Source organism: Oncorhynchus keta, chromosome 7 (genome assembly GCF_023373465.1).
Source record: "Oncorhynchus keta strain PuntledgeMale-10-30-2019 chromosome 7, Oket_V2, whole genome shotgun sequence".
Classification (NCBI taxonomy): domain Eukaryota; kingdom Metazoa; phylum Chordata; class Actinopteri; order Salmoniformes; family Salmonidae; genus Oncorhynchus; species Oncorhynchus keta.
The window spans coordinates 10102547-10119686 of record NC_068427.1 but is presented as its reverse complement, the minus strand read 5'-3'; the positions used below and the strand labels follow the sequence as shown (position 1 = coordinate 10119686).

At 43.9% G+C, this 17140-nt stretch overlaps 1 protein-coding gene across 2 annotated transcripts in view; it reads right to left on the bottom strand.

Moving 5' to 3' along the window:
- Nucleotides 1-17140, bottom strand: part of LOC118385960 (acid-sensing ion channel 4-A-like) — a 159753-nt gene that overhangs the window by 11895 nt on the left and 130718 nt on the right. The gene's annotated exons all lie outside the window — the stretch shown is intronic.

The following is a 17140-nucleotide window of genomic DNA, read 5'->3' as shown; positions in this document are numbered from 1 at the left end:
AACAGTCTTGATCTTTATTATACCATAGAAACATACAAAATATAACTTATTAAAAATGTATACCTATATACTTTACATAATTACAGACTATGATAAAAATGTAGCTTGCTCTTCAAATTTACAGAGCAAACACTCACTAACGATCCATTAAGGATTCCACAAACTGATCACACAAAGGTAAGTGTTCCCTTTCTTATCTACGTTGATAAGAGAAGATAAAAGACAGAAGCATTTAAAATTGAGGTAGAATATCTGTTGAAAGCTTGACAGCAGCCTTTTAGGGAAACATAGAATTCCTTTGTTTATGGGCCTCATCTCGCTACAGTACAAGCCAAAGTGACACGATTATATTATTTTGACTTGACACCGTGAACCTTGTGGAGCATTAGAATGAAAGATGAGGAAATCACATGACAAACAAAATCCGCAGATGAGACAGTGGGGTTGACAGTAAAATAACAATGGTGCCAAATCCAGGATGTTTCTGGAACAAGTCTGTTTTAACTTCAATATCAGCACACGTAGGGTTTCACAATTCCAGTCATTTTCTCAAAATGCCAAGGTTTTTTCAGAAATTCTGGTTGGAAGATTCCCGGAAAAGGAAGGAATAAGCAGGAAATCCAGAATATCCTCCAACAAGGGATTTCTGGAAAAACCTGGGAATTCCAGAATTTTTGCAACCCTAAGCACAAACTTTACAATAAGTGGTGTGATGACTAAATTAGGGTTGAACATCAGACAACACACAAGTACTAATTTACAGACCACAGGGTGTGCTCTGATCTCAGATAGTTACACACAAACCAAACCTTTACACTGTCATATGGCTCTGCAGCTGGCTGTTGTACACCATACACAACAGTCATTAAGAGTGGTTTTGGTGTTGTTTGAATCCCATATATCCCCTTTAAGCCACTGTTTACCAAACTGGGATGTTTACTAAAACACAGGCATGCACAGTACAGTACACAGCCTGTATATGATTATGCTGTCCCCTAAATCAGGTAGGCCCATTCCCCTATATAATGTGGGAGTGCCCTGCAGTTAAATGCTTCTGGGGCAAAGTTTCAAAATTCATTTTGAATTGCATGAATGTAAACATTAATTGCTTAGCTCTTTGAATCGCTCAATCAATCAGGCAACAGCACTGGCAGGCCACTGGATAAGGACATGTTGGCTGGTTTGGGGGGGGATGTTGGAGGTGGAGGCCCACTTTTTTTTGTTTTCTTTTCCTGTTTATACTGAATTCATCATCACTTAAAGTATTTCTTACTGTCTTTTTAAAATTATTTTGAGTGGAAGCCTACAGGTACATGTTTGATGAACTTAGAATTTGAAATGGATAATGTACCTGTAATTCCGACAAAAAAAATAACAAGAAATAAGTATAATCGTCCTCCCAAATAATCTACTCTGTGATCCTTCAAGAAATGGGTACATATAGAATATGTAGCCTAGTATGTAGGAAGAAAAATAAGTCATCAAATTATTTAAAGCCCTTACTGTGTAGTTGTGGCAAAGCCAATGGTGTACGAAGAGGACAATAGTGTGCAACCCGCCCTCTTTGACTGACGTGCTATTTGTGTGCGTTGGTTTAATCTGTGGAAGGCGGGCACAGAGCAGCAGAGGAGGTAAGCTGCACCCCATCATTGATTTAGCCTGCTTTATTGACATACTTAAGCTTCCACCACTGCACTCGATTTACAGAGGAAGAGGAATTAAAGAAAGAAAAAACACACTTACAGGGATAGTCCTGAGTTCTGCTCTAAAACGTGTGATATCGCTGGGGTATTGGCAAATTATGTCCACAGAGAGCAGGGGAAGTTTTTCCATCGTCTCAGCCTGGAAATGTTTGTTGACAGAGCCTCTACTGATTCATTTCTCAGCTTTAGCCAATCTCTCGTCTTTCCAATAGCCTGTGTGATTGATGGAGTGTTTCCCCCTTGTTACATCTTGCACCAAATTTAGCAAAGGTAACAGGGCTGACTATCAATTCCAAGGAGGATCATGGTATCGTCTCTGAAAAACCAAACATCCTGTACCATAGTCACACTAACAGTTTATTCTAAAATAATCCCTCACATGTATCTACAACAATATACACCTTTACAATAAATTGTGTTGTGGACCAGTGATAAACTTTTAATGAATGTAATAGATAGCTACATTCACAACAAAGGTTAGAAACATTTTTTTTTTTTTAAATGTATACGCCAACACTGATACGAACAGCTGGATAGTTACATGCTATACACATTAAAATGCAACCAGAGTCCATAGCAGTAACTTTGCTTTGGAAAGATGCCCAAGTACTCTAATTTGCATAAATCTCTCTTGTTCTAGCGGCTAGCACCCAACTTAATTGAGCTTAATGTCAGTCCATTAACAGTCTTTTGGCAGTATTTTCTCCTCAAATTGCCTTGTTTCTCCCCTGGTCTCTCCATTTGAAATACATTAAGAGGCTCACCGCTTGCCACATGCAACTCCTGAGCCCTTGTGTGGTATAACCTAAAACATCCTCTTTACGGCAGTCATCTGACAGTTCCCGGGTGTTTTCCTTTTAAATAACCCACAAGAATCACTTGAGCGCTTCTCCTGAGGACATCCATTTCTTAGCACGTGGTCGTGTGTCAGCGGCCGGGGCTCTTCGTGTATGGATGAGGAGGAAGATTATAATTAATTTCCGATGGTGGTGGAACACGCTGCATGGCAGATTGGCAGTTGAGTCCCATTAAGGGCGGCTCATGCAGGTTTAAAGGTAAGAGAACGTTCCCTGGTTTAATGGCTTCATTACAGCCCTCTGGCAGAGTGCTAGGGATCACACAGTAGCATTCATTGATGGAATATCTACATGAGCTAACTAATCTTGTCTCTTGGTTGGTTCCTCGTGTTAAGTTGCAAGTCGGGTTTGAAAACTCTGGTAACTTTCCCCAAATGCCCAGGTTTTCTAGAAATTGCCCACTGAAGATTCCCAGAATCAGGAGGGAATTAAACAGGAAATTCTGAATCCTCTGACCAGGATTTCTGGATAACCTGAGAATATTGAGAAAGTTACCAGAATTTTGCAAACCTATTTGGAGACATGTGTTGGTTGGTTGCGCTTGTGTTAAGTTGCAAAGGCAGGAATGATTGAGTAGGGACATCTATGAAGGAGTCTCACCAACACCTGAATTTCACATACAGTAGCTAGGTGCCAGAGTAATGCAGGAACGAAGGGGAGAGATTTTACCTCACTGCTCAAGGTGCCCTCACTGCTAGACGGTAGTTTAGTCATTTAATTCTTAAATATCTTTCAATTGAAGTATGCCATTAGAGTCTATCAGAGGCAACACGAAACAAATCCGATTTGTCATGGGTCAATACATTTAAGATCCTAACATACTGACGAGAAGGAAGCGCTCTAATTGAGGGAACAGAGGCGGTGCCCCAAATGGCCCCCTATTCCCTATAGAGTGCACTACTTTTGAACAGGGCCCATAACGCTCTGGTCAAAAGTAGTGCATTAGCTACATAGGGAATAGGGTGCCAAATGGGACGCTGACAGACACTCCACTCCAGATGTTTAAAGACAACGACAACGTGGTTTGGGTAAACGGAGTAGACATTGAAGCGTATTGTCTAAACAGTGTGGATAAGAATGTGAGGCACGCAAGGTTCTGCACCATTTGCTCCTGTCTCATGGGTAAGCCACTCAACTCGGCGTATAGGGCACCACTTTGGCACACATTCAGACGCATTACATTTATTGTATATCAATTCCTAACTTCATTAAACAACTGACTGGAAGCATCACTTTACTGGTGGCCTATCCCTCTAGCATACAGCACAGTGAGCAAGACGTGTCATCAAGGACTTGTTTGCAAGGCAAATAGAGCGGACGACGGCAAAAGAATCTGAGCGGATAACGAAAGGCTTTATCTCATCCCTTTAATTGGAGATATGTAGTAAATTATATAGTTAACGGACACACGCAACAGGGGTGAAATTATCTCTATTCACTGTTGAATGTATGACTCGGTACACGAAGAACCATCAGTATTTGCACACCTTCAGTTACATTTTATTTGAAGAAATATAGAGAACGCCTGCTGAAAGGAATGTGAACGCCAAAGTGGATACCAAGAAATGTCAAAAATGAGCAAGGTAGTTCAGCATAAAGAGTACTTTGTCTTAGCTACAGAAATGAAGCATCCCTATGCTGATAGATCAATCACTCTGTCACCATATTCTGGGACTTATATTCTGTTTCTATTCTTCACTCAACCCAAAAATAGGAATAAAGAAAAACATGGGCGCTATACTCCCTAGAAAATACACACATTGTTCATCTCCAGAAACTAGGAGGCTGTAGCTCTCCTTCCTATCCTCATGTTGGATTATAGCAGGCTAATGAAGCAGCACATGTGCACTCGACAGAGTCTCTGTCCCAAATGCACTACTTTTGACCACGGCCCATACAAAAAGGAGTGCCCTATGAAGGCAACAGGGTGGTATTTTGGACTGACCAAACAGCTCAGACAGAAGGGGGGATCTACCTTGACAGTGTTGACAGTGTGCCAACATCAAGCAGCCTACACGGACACATAAATGAGCCATTTTGGAAATGTGATTAGATACCAGTAATATAACGGAGATCAATTCATTTCTATCACCAGTGGCACACTGTTCTCTAAGCAGTCTTTGTCAGTAATGGAAATGAGTCCTCGCTTGCTTGTAAAGCTTTGTTAAATGTCTTGGAGGACTGAAACAACCGATTGGGCACAGAAACGATGCCCCCATAATTTCCTCTATAAATCAAATGATTAAATCTTCCAATTTTTTAAACACCCAAAGGCTTCTATAAATGTAGCATTGCGGAACATTAGATACGTTGTTCATTTGTATGTACTGCTGTAGTCATGTCATATTTTCAGATCTGTATTCAAATTAGTTTACTGGATCGTGCATCATACACGTGTCTAAACTACACTAACCATTTGTGACAGTTGACTTATATGCCCTTTCTTGTAGAGGTGGTGAACGCAAATGGACCCCTCGATACAATCTTTCGCTCTTTTTTTACACTTGGATGGTCAGCATCATAGCACTGATGAAAAGAGCAGGGCAGATTAACGTTACTACTACGGCAGTGCTGATTGAATGTTATCATAGGTCACAAGGGTCCCTCACTAGACTTATATAATCCACGTTTATCAATGTACCAGGCTATTTCCTTTTGGGTCGATTTGCTCTCTGTTCTTATTTGTGATTTGGTTTGATAATAGCTAATAGAGCCTGGAGGAAAGAGGATAAATCTGCCCTGGGCAGAGTATGCAGCTAAAACCCTGCCTGAGGCATTTGTCTAACTGTTGACTATTTTTCTGCTGCTGTTTAGATTTTCTATTTGAATCAAGGCACCTCTCATTAACATAGACCTTCACTTCTCCAGCTCTCAATCTTCCACCTCCCTTGCTCTCTGTCCTCCAGACTCCTCTATCGCTCCAAACTACTCCTACCACCGGCGTACCCGGGTGCCCCCTTTTGCCTGGCAAACGTTTTATTTGCTATTAATCCGATGTGAGACACCTCTGGGAATGTCTGGGGAAACAATATCTATTGAGGAAAAGCCAAATGCCGAAGATTGACAATTCTATATTGGAAGAACAGCAACGACTACATTGCCATGTAAATCATCCGTGTACAATATATGGCGTTCCAAGGGTTTAGTACAGGCCTTTCTCTGGTCATTAGTCAATGGGCATTTTAGAGTTTAGACCTTGATTGAACACATTCATTCTACATGTATGGATTATGGTAATTTGGGCAAATTTCCTCACCCAGCATTAGTACACATTTATTACAAAGGTTATTAAATATGTTAGACATAGAATACATATAGATCCCCTTAGCACCATGATGTGATCGCTAAAGAGACATGCAACCCTAACTTTATTCACAAGGTACTGCAATAGGTGCAACATACAGTGCCTTCTGGAAGAATTCACACCCCTCCACTTTACACATTTTTTTGTTCCAAAAATGGGTTAAAATGGACTTCATTGTTTTTCTTTTGTCAACAATCTACACACAATACTCTATTTTTTCAAAGAGGAAGAAAAATTATTCAATATACAGTGGGGCAAAAAAGTATTTAGTCAGTCACCAATTGTGCAAGTTCTCCCACTTAAAAATATGAGAGAGGCCTGTAATTTTCATCATAGGTACACTTCAACTATGAAAGACAAAATTAGAAAAAAAAATCCAGAAAATCACATTGTAGGATGATTTTTAGTGAATTTATTTGCAAATTATGGTGGAAAACAAGTATTTGGTCAATAACAAAAGTTTATCTCAATACTTTGTTATATACCCTTTTTTGGCAATGACAGAGGTCAAACATTTTCTTTAAGTCTTCACAAGGTTTTCGCACACTGTTGCTGGTATTTTGGCCCATTCCTCCATGCAGATCTCCTCTAGAGCAGTGATGTTTTGGGGCTGTTGCTGGGCAACACGGACTTTCAACTCCCTCCAAAGATTTTCTATGGGGTTGAGATCTGGAGACTGGCTAGGCCACTCCAGGACCTTGAAATGCTTCTTACGAAGCCACTCCTTCGTTGCCCGGGCGGTGTGTTTGGGATCATTGTCATGCTGAAAGAACCAGCCACCTTTCATCTTCAATGAAACATGTTAGAATTCCCTTTGGCAGTGACTACAGCTGAGGCTATTTTGGGGTAAGTATCTAAGAGCTTTGCAAATCTGGATTGAACAATAACTTGCACATTATTCTTTTTTAAATTCTTCAAGCTCTGTCAAGTTGATTGTTGATCATTGCTAGACAGCCATTTTCATGTCTTGCCATAGATTTTCAACACGATTTAAGTCCAAACTGTAACTCGGCCAATCAAGAACATTCAATGTTGTCTTGTTAAGCAACAACAGTTTATATTTGGCATTGTGTTTTAGGTTATTGTCCTGCTGAAGTGTGAATTTGTCTTCCAGTGTCTGTTGGAAAGCATACAAAGTGTTCATCTAGGATTCCTGTGCTTAGCTCTATTCTGTTTATTTTTATCCTAAATAACTCCTTAGTCCTTGCCAATAACATGATGCATGCTTGAAATATGAAGAAGGTGCTCTGTGATGTGTTGGATTTGCCCCAAACCTAACGCTTTATATTCAAGACAAAAAGGTCATTTCTTTGCCACAATTTTGGCAGTATTACTTTAGTGCCTTATTATATGTCAACAACTACAGACCAGTATCCCTTCTTTCTTTTCTCTCCAAAACTCTTGAACGTGCCGTCCTTGGCCAGCTCTCCCGCTATCTCTCTCAGAATGACCTTCTTGATCCAAATCAGTCAGGTTTCAAGACTAGTCATTCAACTGAGACTGCTCTTCTCTGTATCACGGAGGCGCTCCGCACTGCTAAAGCTAACTCTCTCTCCTCTGCTCTCATCCTTCTAGACCTATCGGCTGCCTTCGATACTGTGAACCATCAGATCCTCCTCTCCACCCTCTCCGGGTTGGGCATCTCCGGCGCGGCCCACGCTTGGATTGCGTCCTACCTGACAGGTCGCTCCTACCAGGTGGCGTGGCGAGAATCTGTCTCCTCACCACGCGCTCTCACCACTGGTGTCCCCCAGGGCTCTGTTCTAGGCCCTCTCCTATTCTCGCTATACACCAAGTCACTTGGCTCTGTCATAACCTCACATGGTCTCTCCTATCATTGCTATGCAGACGACACACAATTAATCTTCTCCTTTCCCTCTTCTGACGACCAGGTGGTGAATCGCATCTCTGCATGTCTGGCAGACATATCAGTGTGGATGACGGATCACCACCTCAAGCTGAACCTCGGCAAGACGGAGCTGCTCTTCCTCCCGGGGAAGGACTGCCCGTTCCATGATCTCGCCATCACGGTTGACAACTCCATTGTGTCCTCCTCCCAGAGCGCTAAGAACCTTGGCGTGATCCTGGACAACACCCTGTCGTTCTCAACTAACATCAAGGTGGTGGTCCGTTCCTGTAGGTTCATGCTCTACAACATCCGCAGAGTACGACCCTGCCTCACACAGGAAGCGGCGCAGGTCCTAATCCAGGCACTTGTCATCTCCCGTCTGGATTACTGCAACTCGCTGTTGGCTGGGCTCCCTGCCTGTGCCATTAAACCCCTACAACTCATCCAGAACGCCGCAGCCCGTCTGGTGTTCAACCTTCCCAAGTTCTCTCACGTCACCCCGCTCCTCCGCTCTCTCCACTGGCTTCCAGTTGAAGCTCGCATCCGCTACAAGACCATGGTGCTTGCCTACGGAGCTGTGAGGGGAACGGCACCTCAGTACCTCCAGGCTCTGATCAGGCCCTACACCCAAACAAGGGCACTGCGTTCATCCACCTCTGGCCTGCTCGCCTCCCTACCACTGAGGAAGTACAGTTCCCGCTCAGCCCAGTCAAAACTGTTCGCTGCTCTGGCCCCCAATGGTGGAACAAACTCCCTCACGACGCCAGGACAGCGGAGTCAATCACCACCTTCCGGAGACACCTGAAACCCCACCTCTTTAAGGAATACCTAGGATAGGATAAAGTAATCCTTCTCACCCCCCTTAAAAGATTTAGATGCACTATTGTAAAGTGGCTGTTCCACTGGATGTCATATGGTGAATGCACCAATTTGTAAGTCGCTCTGGATAAGAGCGTCTGCTAAATGACTTAAATGTAAATGTAAATGTAAAAATTGATGACTTTCACCATTCTGAAGTAAACAGCTGGGTGGGACTTCTACTGGGTTAAGCCAGGTGGGCCCTCTATCCAACTCTATGCTCAACACATCAAAGAGTGGTGGAGTAGCCGTCCAATCCAGCAAGATCCAGATATATGCTCAGCTACTGGCAGCATGACTGGGTGCCATCCTCACAGATGTTTGACATGCAGACTTTGGAGCTGCCAAATTGGGACCAGGAGACACCAGGATCTTCCCCAAGAGGCCTACAGTATGAAGCTCCCAAAACATCCAGGGTAAGTCTGTGGTCAGGCAACACCCCAAAGGAGCCTAACATTCTGCTAACAAGGTTACTATTTTTTACTGTTCAAGTCAGACTGTTCTGAGAGGATTAGTACGGTAAATATGTGAACGCTCTTTATATTTTGTTGCAGCGGCAACCCCATATACTGGTATGAATGTTGCCACATCTGAGTAGACTACTACTGTCAGTTGAGGGACTCGCCTAGTAGACAGTACGCAGGTTGGAAGGGCTCATGCAGTTACAGCGCTAACTGTCAACGAAATCAAATCAAATTGTATTTGTCACATGCGCAGAACACAACAGGTGTAGGACCTTACAGTGAAATGCTTACTTACAAGCCCTTAACCAAAAATGCAGTTTTAAGAAAAATAAGTGTTAGGTAAAAAAAAATAGATACCATACAGTGGTACTGGTACAAAGCCAATGTGCGGGGGCACAGGTTCGTCAAGGTAATTGAGGTAATATGTACACGTAGGTAGAGTTAAAGTGACTATGCATAGATAATGAACAGAGAGTAGCATAAAGAGGGAGGGGGGGGACAATGAAAATAGTTTGGGTAGCCATTTAATTAGCTGTTCAGGAGTCTTATAGCTTGGTATCAGAAGCTGTAGAAAGTCTCTTGGACCTAGACTTGGCGCTGAAGTACCACTTGCCGTGCGGTAGCAGAGAGAACAGTATATGACTGGGGTCTTTGACAATTTTTAGGGCCTTCCTGTGACACTGACTGGTATTGTTTATTATTATTTATTTTTTCTTCACCTTTATTTGACCAGGCAGGCTAGTTGAGAACAAGTTCTCATTTGCAACTGCGACCTGGCCAAGGTAAAGCAAAGAAGTGTGACACAGACAACAACACAGAGTTACACATGGAGTAAACAATAAACAAGCCAATAGCACAATAAACAAGTCAATGACACAGTAGAAAAAAAGAAAGTCTAGATACAGTGTGTGCAAGAGGCATGAGGAGGGAGGCAATAAATAGGCCATAGGAGCGAATAATTACGATTTAGCAGATTAACACTGGAGTGATAAATGAGCAGATGATGATGTGCAAGTAGAGATACCGGTGTGCAAAAGAGCAGAAAAGTAAATAAAATAAAAACAGTATGGGGATGAGGTAGGTAGATTGGGTGGGCTATTTACAGATGGACTATGTACAGCTGCAGCGATCGGTTAGCTGCTCAGATAGTTGATGTTTAAAGTTGGTGAGGGAAATAAAAGTCTCCAACTTCAGCGATTTTTGCAATTCGTTCCAGTCACTGGCAGCAGAGAACTGGAAGGAAAGGCGGCCAAATGAGGTGTTGGCTTTGGCGATGATAAGTGAGATATACCTGCTGGAATGTGTGCTACAGGTGGGTGTTGTTATCGTGACCAGGGAACTGAGATAAGGTGGAGCTTTACCTAGCATAGACTTATAGATGACCTGGAGCCAGTGGGTCTGGCGACGAATACGTAGCGAGGGCCAGCCGACTAGAACATATAGGTCGCAGTGGTGGGTGGTATAAGGTGATTTGGTAACAAAACGGATGGCACTGTGATAGACCGCATCCAGTTTGCTGAGTAGAGTGTTGGAAGCTATTTTGTAGATGACATCGCCAAAGTCGAGGATCGGTAGGATAGTCCGTTTTACGAGGGTAAGTTTGGCAGCGTGAGTGAAGGAGGCTTTGTTGCAAAATAGAAAGCCGATTCTATAATTGATTTTGGATTGGAGATGTTTAATATGAGTCTGGAAGGAGGGTTTGTACATCATCCCAGTGATCACCCCAGCGATGTACAAGGCCATACGCACTACCCTCTGTAGTGCCATGCCATCAGAGGCCGAGCATTTGCCATACCAGGCAGCGATGCAACCAGTCAGGATGCTCTCGATGGTGCAGCTGTATAACTTTTTGAGGATCTGAGGACCTATGCCAAATCTTTTCAGACTCCTGAGGGGGAATAGTATTTGTCGTGCTCTCATCACGACTGTCTTTGTGTGTTTGGACCATGTTAGTTTGTTGGTGATGTGGACATCAAGGAACTTGAAGCTCTCAACCTGCTCCACTACAGCCCCGTCAATGAGAATGGGTGTGTGCTCTGTCCTCCTTTTCCTGTAGTCCACAATCATCTCCTTTGTCTTCATAACTTTGAGAGATAGGTTGTTAGCACCACACAGCCAGGTCTCTGACCTCCTACCTATAGGCTGTCTCATCGTTGTCTGTGATCAGGCCTAACGCTGTTGTGTCAAACAGCAAACTTAATGATGGTGTTGAAGTGGTGCCTGGCCATGCAGTCATGACTGAACAGGGAATACAGGAGGGGACTGAGCACGCACCCCTGATGGGCCCCCGTGTTGAGGATCAGCGTGGCAGACATGTTGTTACCCTTGCCACCTGGGGGTGGCCCATCAGGAAGTCCAGGATCCAGTTGCAGAGGGAGGTGTTTGGTCCCAGGGTCCTTAGCTTAGTGATGAGCTTTGAGGGCACTATGGCGTTGAACGCTGAGCTGTAGCCAATTGATAGCATTCTCACATAGGTGTTCCTTTTGTCCAGGTGGGAAAGGGCAGTGTAGAGTGCAATATGGATTATATCATCTGTGGATATTTTGGGGCGGTATGCAAATTGGAGTGGGTCTAAGGTTTCTGGGATAATGGTGTTGATGTGGGCCATGACCAACCTTTCAAAGCACTTCATGGCTACAGACTTTAGTGCTACAGGTCGGTAGTCATTTAGGCAGGTTGCCTAACTGTTTTTGGGCACAGGGACTATGGTAGTCTGCTTGACGGTATTACAGACTCAGTCAGAGACAGGTTGAAAATGTCAGTGAAGACACTTGCCATTTGATCAACGCATGCTCGGAGTACACGTACTGGTAATCCATCAGGCCCTGCGGCCTTGTGAATGTTGACCTGTTTAAAGGTCTTACTCACATCGGCTACGAAGAGCGTGATCACACAGTCGTCCAGAACAGCTGATGCTCTCATGCATGCTTCAGTGTTCCTTCCCTTTGTAGATTGTAATGGTTTGCAAGCCCTACCACATCCGACGAGCATCGAAGCCGGTGTTGTACGATTCAATCTTAGTCCTGTATTTACTCTTTGTCTGTTTTATGTTTCGTCGGAAGGCATAGCGGGATTTCTTATTAGCTTCCGGGTTAGAGTACCGCTCTATTTTGCAGATGCAGTGTGAACCCCATCAGCTGTATGTTATTCATGTCGTCGTTCAGCCACGACTTGGTGATAGATAAGATATTACAGTTTTTACTGTCCCGTTGGTAGGATATTCATGATCATTGTTTGTCTATTTAGTTGTCCAAGGATTGTACGTTGGCTAATAGTACTGATGGTAGGGGGAAATTACCCAATCACCGTCGGATCGTTACAAGGCACCCCGAACTACGTCCCCGATATCTCTGTCTCTTTCTCATACGAATCATGGGGATTTGGGCCTTGACGGTCATAAGAGATGGTGGTGTGGAGCAATGACACATTTGACACACACAACCAAACCTCTCGGTGCTGATGTCATTCTGCTCTTAGGGAAGATGAGTTGGAGGTCAAACTGATCATTGCCATTGCCTGGGTCAAGAGAGGGGGGATTACTTATGAGTAAAAAGGGTCCACTGTTGTATCTACACCAAAGAGGATGATCAAAATGATTTCAATTTAAAGTTGGATTTGACTAGTACACACATAAGCAGTGAGGCATGGCATACAAGCAGCCATTCCTTTAGCAGTTTTTTTCTCCTTATCGTTGGGTAGTTCCCTTAAGGTAAATGGCTGTGCAATATTCTGTCAAATCCATTGTAAACTGAATATTATGGTAGAACATTTTCGATGAGCAATGGAGTTGCTAGCGAATCCCATACAGGGCATAAAACAAAATAGTCTTAGCAGAATGAACATTCAAAACAAAAATGTTCCATAAGGGTGCCTGTATTATGTCATCGACGAATCCATTTGTAAGCTGTTAGCCTCTGACTTTGTCCACGTCCCGTGGATTCAGACTTCTAAAGTTCCATAAATACCTTAGGAGATGGGAGTACACAAAATCCCTGCAATATCGACACAGAGGCAGGTCAAAGTCTGTGTCCCAAATGGCACCCTATTTCCTATACAGTAAACAACTTTTGACTACAGCCATAGTCAAAAAAGGGCACTATATAGGGAATGGGTGGAATTTGGGATGCAGAAAAATCTTGACTCACCTGGTCTCGCTGCGACAGCCGTTTGTGTGGCATGTGGAGAGATGATTTCACACATACTTTACATATCTGCAATTTCATCACCACAGTGGAATGCAGGGATCTATGTGATAATCAGATATGGATTTAATAGATTTGAAGGACATGAACGGGGAAATGTCATCCATCATTTGGCCCTTTATTTTGATAACAAACCATTTGATTACTTCTTCAGTAAATCACAAGGTCATGGAGAGAGAGAGATATATAGATAGAGAGAGAGAGAGATGCTAGATGATGGAACAGAATTAATCGGGGAACACAGGCTCAACATAGCATAAATTCCTCTCCCTGGAGCCTTGAGGATTCATATCGCATTTTTAGCATGTGTGACTGACTACAAGTGAATGACAGCTACTGTAACAGAGATGAGCAGGCGTCTTGATATGAAAGAGACCTCACACTGTTCACCCTCTCCCTCCCCCTCCCTTGACAATAATCATATTGCTACTCACAATAGACTGAAAAGCAAAGTCAAAATACTATTCGTTGCTGACAATATGACTCATTTGGGTCCTCTCAGCCACCTAGAAAATGGCCAAAACACATTCCTTTAGTCTGAGGAAATTTGCAATCTCCCATTTCCAGTGGCCTTACTCTTCCATAAAATGTGTTTCAAGTTCATTTTAAAGATTGAATGAATACGCCTGAAGACAGACAAACTACTTAGTGTTGGGCCTGCAGCCTGTACAGCGCTGCTCTCTTACCCACTCTCAATGTAAATGAAGCATCTACAACAGATCAGGATTGGATCCATTGCGTCCATCTATGTGTGTGTGTATAGGGATAAAGAAATCAATGTCAGTGGATTCCCATAACGCCTCCATGCCTGCCAGCAAGGCTTCATACAGGGATGGAAAGTCATCAGCTGAACTCACCCAAGGGGATTAGCAGACATTTGATATTGATGTTTGAAGGGTGTCTGGTGTCAAGAAAGACCCTTGTAAAAGCAATGGTAACAGATTACTCAAGGAACCATGTCCTCCCTCTGCTCAGTGAAACACTTTGGTTTTCTCCGTTGGTCTTGTTTGAAGGGTCATTTTTAAATACAGCAAGGGATGGACAAACAAGTGGAAGAGCTGTGAATGACCATCCATCAAACCCACACTTCTTTGTCTGGCTGTCTATCCATCTATCTTGTGCGTGATCGTAAAAATAAATAAAAACGAACAATGTAATTGAAGGAGAAAATAGTCTTAAAAGGCTTACGAAATGGACATCCACAACTTCAAAATGCAGACACAAGGACTGATTTGTAAAAAATAGATTCGCTACAGTACAACTGATTTGAGGCATGTGTTTAAATTATGTTTATTTCCTCCATTAAATTAGCATAAGTGCTGTGTAATGGCTGATTAACAGATGTTTGGTTAATAAATTATTATTACTGGTTATTAGAGGGTTAAAGCAGATATTCATTATTTAGAGGGCAAAATGCTTAATGCTTAATTGTCACGCCCGGACCTGAGATATCTCTGTTTTCTTTATATTTTGGTTAGGTCAGGGTGTGACTAGGGTGGGTACGCTAGTTTTTGTATTGTCTAGGGGTTTTTGTATGTTAAGGGGTTTTGTAGGTCGAGGTGATTTGTATGTCTATGGTGGCCTGATATGGTTCCCAATCAGAGGCAGCTGTTTATCGTTGTCTCTGATTGGGGATCATATTTAGGTAGCCATTTCCCTTGGTGTTTGTGGGATCTTGTCTGTGTAGCCTGTCAGCACTCGTTTGAAAAGCTTCACGGTTCGTTTTATTATTTTATTAGTTTGTTCAGTGTTCATTCTTTAAATAAATAAGAATGGACGAATACCACGCTGCGCCTTGGTCCGATCCTTATAACGAACGTGATCCCACCAAAAATCCCACCAAAAATGGACCAAGCAGCGTGTTCAGGAGGAATGGACCTGGGAGAAGATTCTGGATAGAGCAGGACCCTGGACGCAGGCTGGGGAGTATCGCCGTCCCAAGGAGGAGATAAAGGCAGTGAAAACGGAACGGCGATATTAAGAGGAGTTGTATGTATGAGATGCGTGTCATCAGCCCGGTGCTACCTGTACCGGTCCCACGCACCAGGTCTCCAGTGCGCCTCCACAGTCCAGTACGTCCTGTGCCTGCCCCCCCACTCGCCCTGAGGTGCGTGTCATCAGCCCGGTGCCACCTGTACCGGTCCCAAACATCAGACCTCCAGTGCGTCTCCACAGTCCAGTAAGTCCTGTGCCTTCTCCTCGCACTCGCCCTGAGGTGCGTGTCATCAGCCCGGTACCACAAGTGCTGGCACCACACATCAGACCTCCAGTGCGTCTCCACAGGCCAGTACGTCCTGTGCCTCCTCCCCGCACTCGTCCTGAGATGCGTGTCATCAGCCCGGTGCCACCAGTGCCGGCACCACGCATCAGGCCTCTAGTGCACCTCCACAGTCCAGAGCTTCCGGCGACAGTTCCCAGTCCAGAGCTTTCAGCGACAGTTCCCAGTCCAGAGCTTCGGGCGACGTTTCTCAGTCCGGAAGCTCCAACGACGGTCCACAGTCCAGAACCTCCAACGTCGGTCCACAGTCCAGAACCTCCAACGACGGTCCACAGTCCGGAACCTCCAACGACGGTCCACAGTCCGGAACCTCCAGCGACGGTCCCCAGTCCGGGGGCTCCAGAGACGGTCCCAGTCCGCAGTCCAGAGCCTCCGGCGATGATCCACGGTCTGGTTCTACAAAGGCAGAGGGATCAGCGTAAAGAGGGGGGGCTGCGTCCAGAACCGGAGCCGCCACTGAGGGCGGGAGGCCGCACTTTTCGGGAGGGGGGGGTACTGTCACAACCTGACCTTAGTTATCCCTGTTTTCTTTATATTTTGGTTAGGTCAGGGTGTGACTAGTGTGTGTATGCTAGTTTTTGTATTGTCTAGGGTTTTTGTATGTCTAGGGGTTTTGTATGTCTAGGGGTTTTGTAGGTCTGGGTAATTTGTATGTCTATGGTGGCCTGATATGGTTCCCAATCAGAGGCAGCTGTTGATCATTGGGGTCATATTTAGGCAGCCATTTTCCTTTTTGTGTGAGATCTTGCCTATGTGTCGTTGCCTGTCAGCACTCGTTTGTATAGCTTCACGTTTCGTTTTGTTATTTTGTTAGTTTGTTAGTTTGTTCAGTGTTCATTTTTTAAATAAATACCGAATGTTACGAAAAACTAAGAGTGGTGGATGGAATCAGGCGCAGTGAGCAGGGTTCTGTCGTTTGTCAAATTTATTACACCGTTGCAACCGAAAAATGATCACGCCAACACACAGGGCGTATATAGGTTGCCAGTCCAAAACAACAGGACAAAATATACCAGAGAATAAAGATAAGAAAACAAAATCACACCATCAAACACAGAGTAACAAAAAACAAGCCCGCACAAAATACCCAGCGGGCCTAGTGCCCTTAAATACCCTACAAACAAACCCTAATACAAAACAGGTGTACCCAATTAACCACTAACTAACACAAACAGAAAAGGAATCGATGGCAGCTAATAGGCCGGTGAGGACGACCGCCGAGCCCCGCCCGGACAGGAAGAGGCACCCTCTTCAGCGAGGTTCGTGACACCGAATATACACATACCACGCTGCGCCTTGGTCCGATCCTTATAACGAACGTGACATTAATAAATCAATGAATCAACATTAAGGACAAGACAAACCAACACGAACGCCGGCCATGCGTAGTAGATCACCCGCTGGGTGTCGACGAATATGTAGAATAGTCAGTAAATTAACAGAAAATGAGGGCATTGTTCTGTGGTCAAAGGAGATAGGACGGCCACCAGCTGCACACGGATGTCATACCTCAGCCAGCATACTGTAAAGATCAAGAGGATATGACGAAACTTGATTATACACTATAGAATTATTCCATACACACTTTCATCCCACTAGGTATTATTTTGGTATTATTCTGAACT